Source organism: Tamandua tetradactyla, chromosome 21 (genome assembly GCF_023851605.1).
Source record: "Tamandua tetradactyla isolate mTamTet1 chromosome 21, mTamTet1.pri, whole genome shotgun sequence".
Classification (NCBI taxonomy): Eukaryota; Metazoa; Chordata; class Mammalia; order Pilosa; family Myrmecophagidae; genus Tamandua; species Tamandua tetradactyla.
Genome location: NC_135347.1, coordinates 11201168 through 11213698, shown reverse-complemented (window position 1 = coordinate 11213698; position 12531 = coordinate 11201168).

Sequence of the window (12531 nt, the reverse complement as noted above, 5' to 3'; positions counted from 1 at the left end):
ATACTTAAAGAGTGCAATTGCATTCCTTTTCCTAGAGTGATCCATAGCATTTCTCTCTTACTCAGGCTGTCAGATTAAAGGTTAACTTCATCAAAATTCCTGTTTTACTTCATTCAACTTTTCTCAGTAACACATTTTGGGATTTATTCTCATTTTTATTTACGTTCAGTATTTAGTATGTTTACTCTATATGAACTTTAAAGTAACTTTGTAGATCACTTATCAGGTCAATAACTGCACAAAATCTGCAGTTACACAAGGTAGTTCCATGAATCCAAGCCTAAGCACAGGATCACTTTCATCGAAATAAATTTTACATGTTCGATGTGGTTGTTGCCCTGTTATTGTGATCCAATGGGACCCTTGCAATTGGTAAGGGCCATTGGAGATCTGGCATGATTAACACAAGTTTCTGATAAGGCATTCTGGAAGGAGTATTAATATTCTGAATTACCTTGATTTCTAAGTACAAGAACTACCATCTATGCAATTAGCTGTGAATGATTGCAAATATATTGGAATTAATGCCTTGAATTGGTTTTAGCAAACACAGAATGACTGCAAAGACTAATTTCTAATAACTTTCTAATTTTCTTATAAGTAACATAAGGATAGAAGTTTGAAAAAAGGCAATGCCTTATTTGTTTGTAATGTCTTCAGTTGACCATAAAGCATTAATGGTTTCTAGTGAAAAGTCTTTAAATGTATTATAGAATCAAGAAAATAGATAGCCTCAGGATCTTGGGGATTGACTTTAAACCATCCTTTTGTGTTAAGTGAAACCCGCTTTTGCTATGTCATCTTTAGGATTAAGCAATGACTCCTTTATTTTATACTGGAGGTGAATGTTAAAAAATTATCAATTCCTTCGCACTTAGTTTCCAACGAAGCTAAGTGCTAATCTTAGTGCTACCTACGATTTCTTCTTAGTGAAATTACAAAACATTTAAAAACTAGCCATCTTCCATCTAGTTTACCAAATCAAGGAAAATGTATGGAGAAGCAGAAAAAGTTATATCATGGAATTTCCAGAAAGAAAAGTATACATGATTTTCTTCTGACTCAGTCAGAGGGTAAATGCAATAGTTAGCCACTAACTTGAGAAATTAATACTTTATCAGGGTGGGATGGGGGAGGTGGTTTGTAATTACTTGGCTTAGAGTCAGGAATGACCTAAATTGAACCCCAATGTTTTTAACACACTTCATTAAAGAAAAGCAGGCATGCCTCTTACTAACAAATAAATCAAATTTACAGGAGAATACTAGAAGAGGATACTAGAGCTTTTCAATTCACCATTTTTTGGAGCACATTTTTCAAGTGAGCTCTTGCTGTAGCCAAGCTGCTAAGAGTGACACATGTAAGTGGGGAAAGAAAGAGGTCTCCTTAGGCATTTCACCCACAGTCATTCTCAGTGTAAAGCAATGAATGGGATTCAATGGCAAACTGCATGACTGAACGTGATCTTTCAAAAGTTATGAGAAGTGTCATAGTAGTATCATCAAAGTGATTATTGTCACCAAGTAACTACAACAAGTGATCTATTGTCACCAAAATTCTGTAACTCTCATCAGAGCTAATATTGGATCAGAAAATAAAACATGATTCGGTGATTATATTTTTAGAGAACTAGAGATAAATATATATATATATATATATATATATATATATTTGTAAATCACTTATCAGGTCAATAACTCCACAAAATCTGCAGTTACACATAGTGATTCCATGAATCCAAGTCTAAATGCAGGGTCACATTTGTTGAAATAAATTTCACATGTCCAGTGTTGTTGATCTGCTATTGTGGTCCAATGAGACCCTTGTAATTGGAAAGAGCCATTGGAGGTCTGGCATGAGAGAGAAAAATTGTTCTGATATAGGGAGTGGTAGCTTGGGGCTATGTACCCCAGGAAACCATGCTTAATCTTAACCCATTCCTGTGGGTGTGAACCCATTGTAAATAGCACTTTTTAGTGGAATTACTTCAGCTAAGGTATGGCCCAGCTGAATGGGTCTTAATCCTATTATTGAGAGGCCTTATAGGGAAAGCCACCCATGGAGAGGAAGCCACAGGAAACAGCCAAAAGCTGTAAAGTCAACAAAACCCAGAAGGGAAACCATACATTGCTCTATGAAAGAAAAACCAAGGACCAAGGACTGACAAGCCAGCCCCAGCACCTCGCAATGATCTTAGATACCTTGATTTTCCACTTGTCCTAGCCTTAGCATCATGAATCAATAAATTCCTGCTATTAAGCCAACCCATTGCATGACATTTTTCTTGTCATTTTAGAAACTAAAATATAAGGTATTTTATTCACAAGGCTACATACCTATCCTGTGATCAGATTTTCCATTAGTGAATCTATGGATTGGCCATGGAGCCATATTTGTCATCTAGGAATGCAGTAGTTCAGGCATGGAACTAATTTTGGGTCATGGGAATGTTAACAAAGAGGACATTGAAGTGCTATGAGGTTCTCAAAAGAAAATTCAAAGTAATTTTAGAAGCTTTCACATAAAAAATAGGTGACTTCAAATTCTTAGCATTTACTTATTAAAAAAGACACATTATAATTCTCAGTTTCACTAAAACTCTCCACATTATATTAACTACTTTTAACACAAATTACCATATTTTTGTATGACAACAATCATGACTGATTGAACCAGAGCTGTATTATAAAATGGGGGTGAGTTCCCTAAGATAACCTCCCGAGTGTGGTCATCCTCACACAGCTCTTTCCATGAGGTGCCGGGAACGCAGTGGTGAGGATTGAATGCTGCTTTTCTCAACTGGTTTAGACTCATTACTCGAGACATGAACAAAATAAGTACAAGGATATTGGAAGAAGGGAGATAATCAAACTATTTAGGAGTAATCAAAAATAAGGAAATGATCCCAAAGCCAAAACGAACCAGAGTAAATTTATCTATCTATCTATGTACCTAACTATCTATATATCTATGTATATAACTGCATGTATGTGTGTTTTACATGTATGCAAAAGTAAGAAAATGTGAATTTAATATTCACAGCAGTGGCTACTTATGGGGAGAGGCAAGAGAATGCATTGTAATTTTCATGTGGTACGTGTCCTTACAGCGAAATGGTTGAACTAATTCCACACTAGTTGGTAAAGAGCTGCTGCTCCAGTTTCTCTGTGTGTCATCTCTGCTCACCCTCCCTACAGTTCCTCCTCTGTGCCACACCCATAGGTCTCTCCAAGGTCCAGTCACTGAGAGGTTGCCCATTTTAGCACAGCAAGGGCTTTCAAGAATGCAGCTCCAGAACCTGGCCAGCACCAGAAATTTTTGTCTGTGCCTGGATCTTACCCATTAGATAATTTGCATATCACCCCTGAGTCTATTGTATGATTAATGTTTATTTCTTGAATTGGATTATGAGTGTTTACTATATTGTGAATTCAACATATGGTAAATGAAAGAAGGGGAAATGAACAACAAAGATGTGGACATTCAAATGGGCAGTTTTCTGTATTTTCTATAGTGTCTCCTAGGCTTTGTGACTTCTTGCATAATAAGCTTTGATTCCTTTTCTCTCTTCTTCTAACTAGAAGCCATCCAGGAAATGTATTCTGCCTACTTCCCTGAGAAACATAATCCTCACTGACACTATCAATACTGGGAGCACTGCCTGGGGAGTAAGGTTCAACATTAATTATTATTACTCATCAAGCATTGACTGTGTATTTTGGATTATCCAAAATGCAGGAGACAAGGTCCCTGGCCTGAGGATATGCATAGAGTTGAAATTAGTGGGATAGGGTAATTTAGATGAGACATCAAACAACAGAATCAGAGTTAGTTGTGTTCCCTGTGCTGGTCACCTAGCTTTTTCTACTCCCAAGATGATGAAAAATATGAATCCTGCTAGAGAAGTAGCTCAAAAAGTTATGTTGCTGTTGCTGTTTTGGATTGTATATTACCTGTTTGTCTAAATTTAATGAAATTCTACATCATTATTTATAGGCAGCTTTCTAAGCAATCTTATTGAGGAGTACTAAAAGACCCAAAGTCCTAACATATTTCCAATAAAAATACTTGTCAATATTTGTTTAGCAGTGTTTCCAGGATGTACTAAGTAGTTCATATGTGTGATTTTATTTAATCTTTATAATGATGTTATAGGTTTGTTGTAGGTTTTTAAGAGTAAGAACATATAAGCAGTCTGGAATGGCAGGGTTAGGACAATACATAGAATTATTTTTAGAAAGAAAATACCCACTTTGCTAATGGACTTATTTAGATATGAAAAGTGAGTTTCCTAAAGTGACCCATTCAAGACTCTGAAAATGGTCTCCAAGGAAAGAGCAAACAAAGAAGGGACTAATTTGTTCTGCATTTTGAAGTAACAAGAATCTGGAAGTTTTATCTAGAAACCGGACTGAGGAATTCAAAATTAGGAAATAGAGAAAAATGAGGAAAATAAAATGAGAACAGTCTCAACAAAGGACCAGGGGCTGGGTCCCAGCTGAAGGAAAAGTCCATCAAGAAACTCCCCCAAGTTTTTGAAGATTGTGTCACCTACCATTTTGTTTTAAGATATTCTATGTGCTGTATTGAGTTGGTCACCTTCTACCATAAATTTTCAGTAAAAATCTACAACACAGTCCTGGCTCTTACACACAATGAAGATTAGGAGCCTAGTAGGTAGAATTTCTAAAGTTGTCTCAAAGATGTCTTTGACTAATGCCAAAACCACCTATAGAAATTAGTCTATTTGTATGACAAAACATCACTCCTGTGATTATGTTATATGCCACAATTGACATTAAGATAGGGGAATTATGCAGGTGGGTCTCACCTAAGTACATGAGACCTTAAAAATAGAGACCATTCTCTGTCTCAGAGTGAAAGAGAAAGACAGAGAGGCATGAAGCATGAGGAGGATTCAATACACCATTGCTGGTTTGATGATGAAAGGTATCATGTGAGAAGGAATTAGGCAGACCTAAGGAGATAAGAAAGCAAGGAACCTGGGACCTTGTCCTACAATTGCAAGGAATTGAATTCTGTGAAAAATCTGAAGGAGCTTGAAATAAGATTCTTTTCCAGAGTCTCCAGGTGAGAGCCCAGACCAGTTTGATTTAGGCCCTATGATAATAAGCATAACACCCGGTTGAACCCACTGGGACCTACAGAACTGTGAGCTAATATATTGATATTGTCTTAAGCCATTAAGGTTGTGGACATTTGTTACACAGCAGGAAAAACTAATAGAAGAAATAATAATATTTATAACTTAGAAGGAGTGGACATAGGAAAGGGTTCATAAGAGACATGAAAGAGAGCATAGAGGAAGAATAGGATAGAGTAAAGGAGATGACTAGAGAAGGGTAAGTTTCCTGAGAAGTCTCAGCTATATTAAGAAGGAGCAAGGTTTCCCACAGTGGGATGGATGCTCATTCATTCTATTTAAATATTAAGTGATATGAACCAGAATTATTGCAATTTGGGATACGTCTTGTTGAAAAGACATAGGCTGAAGTAAGTGGCCTCATCACCTAGATAAAATAAGTGTTGTTTAGGGAATTTCAGTAGTCTGGGGCAGGAGGAAAGGTCAAAAATCCTTAGATGGGCTAAATGCATAAAACTGTTTTTATCTTACCTTGAAGCATTCTATTCTTTCCAAACAGAAACTGTGAGCATTGTAGAGGGTCAAAACTATGAGCTATAATTAACCATATAATACTTCAGAGGCAGCAATCTGAGGTCCCTGCGGAGAGAATTGCTACAGCAGTGCTTTGTGGGAACACAGGATCAGAACACAACAGAAACTTGTAACAAATGACCCATTTATTGCACATAACAGAGAGTCTAGAAAGGGACTGTGTCATTTACATAGCACAGAGTCCAAAAGAGTTGGGGAAGAAGTCCCATCACAACCAATCTCTTAAGGTGGCCCAAAACTGGTCCGGATTGGGTCTATAGATGTCAGTTTTGCACACCTCACCTCACACTGGTGAAGAGAGACCATCTATACTGTGTGGTTTTTATCCACCTCAGAGCAATGGGGCTCACCACTGAGAATTCCTTTCTGATAAGCATCTATGGCTACTTGAGTTTAAGATCTAGCCAAACAATACTTAAAAGCTCCCCACGGCTTTTCATTACACTTAATAGCTCCCTGTGGTTTTGGGGCAGCACATAATAGAAAAGGAGAGGGGGGATCCGAAGGCCAGAGGATGGCAATTAGTTTGTGTTTGTGACATCCTAGAAACAGAGGCAGGGCTAAGTGAGATCTGGGCAATAGGCATTAAACAGGTGTCCATGATCTGTCTCCCTAATAGTTTTCTGCAGGCCTCAAGGTAGTATCAAGTAAGTCTGCCAGGAAATGTATGCTTTTGACTATCATGGTATCAAACACATCAGTTTTGATTAGATGGCATTCAGTTAAGGCTAGGAGATCCAGATTAGAATATCAAGCTATATACAGGTTCGCTCAAGACTTCAGATTTAACTGGAAAATGCATCACACATACCGCTAATCCAACAAAAACTACACGATACTGTCAGTAAAAGGATTTTTAAAAAGAAAAACCTGAAAGGACAAGGAAAACAGGAGAGGAAAATATCAATACACAATGTTGGAAACCAGAGAACATTTGAATGAATGACTATTGACTTATGAATAGTCACTACAGACCAAAGAAAACAAACCCAGCAGTGGGGGAGGCCAGGCACAGGCACATTTGTGCTATGGAAGCCTGGATATGTTCCAAGTATATCTGATAGTAAAAGCAGGCAATGCTGACAGTGAGTGTTCTGTATGAATGTCCCTCAGATCACACCCCCACCCCTTAGGAGTCGTTTTCTTCCCCTTTCCCCTTGATCACTGGAAATTTACTTTCTAGAGGTTGGCAGAGGTATTTCAACCTCAGGAATGCCAGTTAGAGGTTAGGCAAGGGGATCGTGTTGGAACAGGAGGATTTATTAAAAGACAACATATTAGATGGCGGAGGTCTCTGGCTTCCTTCTTTTACTAGGCTATTTAAATGCTGGCTAATCAAGTTACCTCTAGAGCTAAAGAACACAGAGTGTTCTTGCCTGTTTTTATGATGTTTTGTTGGGGCACAGCCACATACTTCACAATGTCTTAGGCTACTTTTGTGCTACAATTGAAGAGTTGAGCAGTTGTGACAGAGATAATTAAGCCTAAAATATTTATACTGTGTCCTTTTACAGATAAAGTTGACTGACTCCTGGACTAAAGGAGGTTTTTCAGGGAAACTGACTGGGCCAAGAGATAAGATCTACAGATAATTATTATTGGAGTTCCTGAATGAAACAATCCAGCCAGCTCATTTTAAAATAAGGACCATCAATGAACAAGGGTCGTCACTGATGCACTCAAAGTATGCAAACATCTTTGCAATGCTTTCTTTCAAATGTGAAAAAAACAAACAAAAAACAGCCATGGATTAGTAGAAATGTACAGAAAACTTCTAACATGAAATATAAATATTAGACAGAACCAAAAATAAATGAACGAAAAGAAATCAGAGTAAAGAGACTCATAATAGAAAAAAAATGTTCAAAAAGAAGAGACAACAATATTACTATACAACTATATAATTATATATATAGCATACATACACTCATACATATACAATCACATATATGTACACAAACACACACACATATGGAATGCCCTCAGAGAACTAAAATGCATCCATTAAACAAGAACAGGAGTTAAACAAAAAGAACATCAGAATAAAATTTTCTTGAAAATTTAATGCATAATAGCAAATAAAACAATCAAAGAAATTCTGGAAGATAGAGTTAAAAACATAGATAATAGAACAACAAAGAGTAAACTATCAAAGAACTACTTCAAGAGAATTTGCTAAAACTAGAACACAAATATTTCCAGATTGGTCAATGGCGTGCACACCACAATGTAAGAAAAGACTTATACTTGGGGCCTAAATACAATATCCAATTAATAAGCAAGTCTCAGTGTTTGGAACTGGGCAGTGATTATATAGTACAGTTTAGAGAAAAGGCTAATATACATTCCATATAACCAGTTCTTGTTCTATCTGATCATCAAGTCTTATTTATAGCAATTCTCTCAGATTTTCTTTCATAATGATTTCTACATTCCCAGGCTCGAAGCTTCAAATCTACTCTAATGGCTCAACAATTCATGTGACATTTAAGGATGTGCAATGGTAGTAGTACATTCCCTGTGATGGTATAGTTGTTTGGGCCCAAGTAGTCACAGCAATTCTGAAATTTCTAAAAATAATCCAAGAAAGTCCATTTGACCAAAGTAGTAATCTTTTGGGAATATGTCTTTAAGCTTTCATATGAAAATATATGTAAAGTTTATCTTTCTTTTCTGCTTTTTATAACCGACAGGATGAAAATTCAAACCATAATGTTTAGTTGATTTTGTTAGTGTTTATATTTTAGTAGGTAATGGAGAATTTTTCAGAATGAAATTAGAAGTGTGTGTTGTTTGTATGAGAGCTCAGTGCCTGGCTCTTAGAGTGTTATCAATCAGAATTTTTAAATTCAGTAATTGAAAAAAGGGTGGATTATATTCATGACTTTAAATTCAGTGAGAAATGAAACAAAACACTTCATGTGTTCATACTATTTCCACCTCAAACATGGCTTAAAACTGACTTCATGTCTTCCAATTTGTACTTAGATGCATTGCCAACACCACGACCCTCCCATGTCTAAAATTAATTCAACAAATATCTGCTTACACCAGTTCATAGTCCTGACCTGTACCTGACCTTAATGGATCTACCATCTTCACAAACAAAAGCACATTTTAGACATAGTGTGACGGTGGCTCAGTGGCAGAGTTCTCGCCTGCCATGCTGGAGACCCGGGTTCAATTCCCAGTGCCTGCTCATGTGCAGGTGGGGGAAGCACATCTTAGGTTAAATTTGGACTCTCCCTCTAAACTTTTTCTTTGCAACAATTCAAGTTTTAAATCCTGTTGAATTAAAATCTTTTTCATATCTACCTCTTCCTCTCTACTTTTTTGGCACAGCTTGCACAGTAGGATCTTTAAAGTTCTTTGTGTCATGAGCTTCTGCCAAGGATATCTTGTTGGCTAACTGGATAGAGTCACTCCTTTGCTCAAAACCTTTGGGTGCTAATTGTTATGGTGTGCTGTGAAATTTATTGGTTTTTGTATCTATGCTAGTCATCATCATCATCATCATCATCATAATCATCATCATCATAATAACCTTTGGGTATTCCCAGGGCCTTCTGAAAAGTTCAAGCTTTTTACCAGGCTGGACAATAATCATGTGAGCTGACGCTGGTATGTAATTCTAGTTCTGTTGTACATTTAGACATGCACAAACCTGCGTGCACACATATACAGTCAATTAAGAGTCCTTATGTTAGTTGACTTTGCCTTGCTCTTCCATATATCATTTCTTCTTGTAAAAAACTCTTCTCCATTTCTGTTACACTCCTAGCTCTCTTTCAAAGGCTCTGATATAATGTGAAGATTGCACATTGGTAGGCTGCTGTTCAAACGTGGCTTTAGATACATTTTGTTAAACTGATTATACATGCACACATATGTGCACATAATTTATATATATTTTATAGCATCATATATCTCAAATTACACTATCTATATCATATATATATATATATATATATATATATATATATATATATATATACATATAATGGCATAAGTAGTCAGCATTGATTTTTTTGAGAAGGTGGAATAAATAATGAGTCTTCTCTAAAATATATTTTCGATAAACTTAATTTGTTGTTTCCGTCAAAATGAAAAGTATGAAGATATAGTTCAAGTGAGACCACTGACATACACAAGAATCATTTGGAATTGTTGCTAGATGCATATAATGAATATTTCATTTTTTAACCTTCCACAGCTAAATAACTAAACTTGCTGTTCTTCCAACTCTGTATTTGTTAGCCTTATTTGCATGTGTGTTTTCCTCATATTTTCTGAATTTACCTTAATGGAATGTTTATTTGGACCCTCATAGATCCAGGCATATAGAAATACGTTATTATTTGATATAAGTGTCTATCATTGCTTCAGCCTCTCAACACACTTTTTGCTTCAAGGAGCAAAAACCAGACTTCATTAGTGGTAGAGTGATTTTCCCAAAGACAGATAACTATGGAATATCATGGAATCAATCGACTAAACCCAAATTACTTAGAGGATTTTAAATTTGGCAGCATTGCTCTTCTTTTCAAGCTGGATAAAACACATAGTTTAGTCTGATGGACTCTTCTTCTCAGATTTGTTTAAGAACAGTTTAAGCTCCTGGCTCCAGGGAATTAGAAAGAGTGGACAAGTATTCCATAGATTGGCTGACTAAAATATTGCTATTCAAACAGAATAAAAATTGGCTCATGGATTCCTTGAGAATTGAAAGTATAACTCCTGGTAGATTAGAAGCTATTCTTTATTATTTATCTTGGAGAAGAGAAGCGTAAACAACCCCTCTACTCCTTATATTTGCACTTTCCTTTAACCTTCTAAATACTTTTGCTTTTGTTTTGCATACCTCAGCTCTGATGAAATGAATATATTCATCAAGAGAATTAAAGTGTAGTTCTTGCATATTAGTCTAATAAAATTGTCAGGTCTAATTAATAAAAAGAATGTATCATTTACAATCATTCAGTGATCCATTGATAGAAATAGCAAGGCTGTCTTCATTTTTTGAATACCACTTAGTTAAACTGAGAATCTTTCTACGTGTTTTATAATTATTTTACAAACTATTTTAAATTACTGTCATTTTTACCTCTTCAGTAGAGTTCACCTCTGTCATGTCTACATGACTGTGACAAAATCAAATGAAACTAGAAGATTTAATTATATTCACCACTGAATGGCTTTGTCCTTGAAATGTGGTAAATCAGATGGTGTCTTGGTTTGAAGGAAAAGGTATTCTGTATTATTCATTACATGAATGTATTAAATAATTAAAAAGAAGAAATTTTGCCTTATGACAATCAGCAAGGACAGGCAAATATGTTCAATTTGGGGTAAATGCCCCTTTCTACTCCCTTAGACTCCCAAATATTTCTGCTAACCCAGTGAGATGGTGGGGCTAATTTGCTTTCCTGTTTCTAGTCACTTTCTAAAAACTCTAAGCCAAAACCAATCTTCCTTTTACCTCAATTTTCTCCCTGCAGAATAGGAAATCATACAAGTTTCAAGAAAGAAGTAAAAATCAATTACTTTCAAATTGTGGGGAAAATTAAAACAATTAATTTTGATATATCTGTGTATATATATACCTATTCTTTTCACCGTGAATTTTTAAAACATTAAAAGGTTAGTGGTATTATTCCCTTGTTCCTGTGTAAATAAAAATATATAGCTTTGGGTGGGCCATGGTGGCTCAGTGGCAGAGCTCTCACCTGCCATGCAGAAAACCCAGGCTTGATTCCCAGTGCCTGACCCTGTGCAAAAAAAAAAAAAAAAAAAAAAAAGAGGGTGCAACCTCAGTCTCATTAAGCAAGCTACTAATTCATCAACACTTAGCTGTAATTTAATGATGTTTTAATTCATCTACAGTTAGCTTCTTCTAATAACGGTTAGTGGGCATGATTAGTAATCCTCTGTTAGTTTTTCTTTATCTTAGGTAAATTTTTATTGAACAGTAACACACCAATAGAAAGGTACACAAATCATAATTATACATTTGAATATTCAAAGTGAGTGCATCCATATAACCAGTTCCTGAATCAAGAAGTAGAACATTATCAGCAATCTTGACATTCCTTCATGCCCTTCCCAGGCACTATCCTTCCAAAAATAAATACTGCCCCGAATTGTAATGAATCCATTTTTTTCTCAGTATGTTCACATACATTGTGTATAATTGTGTCTTTGGTTTTTATATCACTGCATTCTACTCTCCATGCTATTGTCCAAAGCATTAGTTCTTCCATTCTAATTGGTGTAAAGTGTTACGTTGTATGAATGTTGGGCAAATTATTTGTTTTATTTTTCCTTCAAGGCTACTAGAGGCAGTGTTGCCATAACAGGATTAAAAATGTTTTCCTATTGGGGGTACACCTAGGACCGGGATCACTAAGTCAAATTGCATGCATATATTCAGCTTGGTGGATGCTGCTGATTGGTTTTCCAAAGTGATTTTTGCAACTTTTATTCCACCAAAAATATATGAGAATCCTAGCTGATCCATATCCTTGTCAGCATTTGGCTCTGTCTACCTTTTTTGTTTCAGTCATTCTGGTGGGTATGTATAGGTATCACATTGTGCATTAACTTTGATATATTAATTAAATAAAGCCATAAAACTTCACTTATGGCTAATTAAGTTAAGTACCTTTTCACATATTTATTTACCATTCTTGTTGGTTTTGTAAGAAGTTGAGCAAACCAAATCTCATGCAGATGGGTCCTTTGCAGAGTGTGATCTACACTGAGATCAAAGGATCTTTTTATGAGACTGAGACTGTACTAATGGGCCTGAAGTCTACATACCATGGGGAATAAAA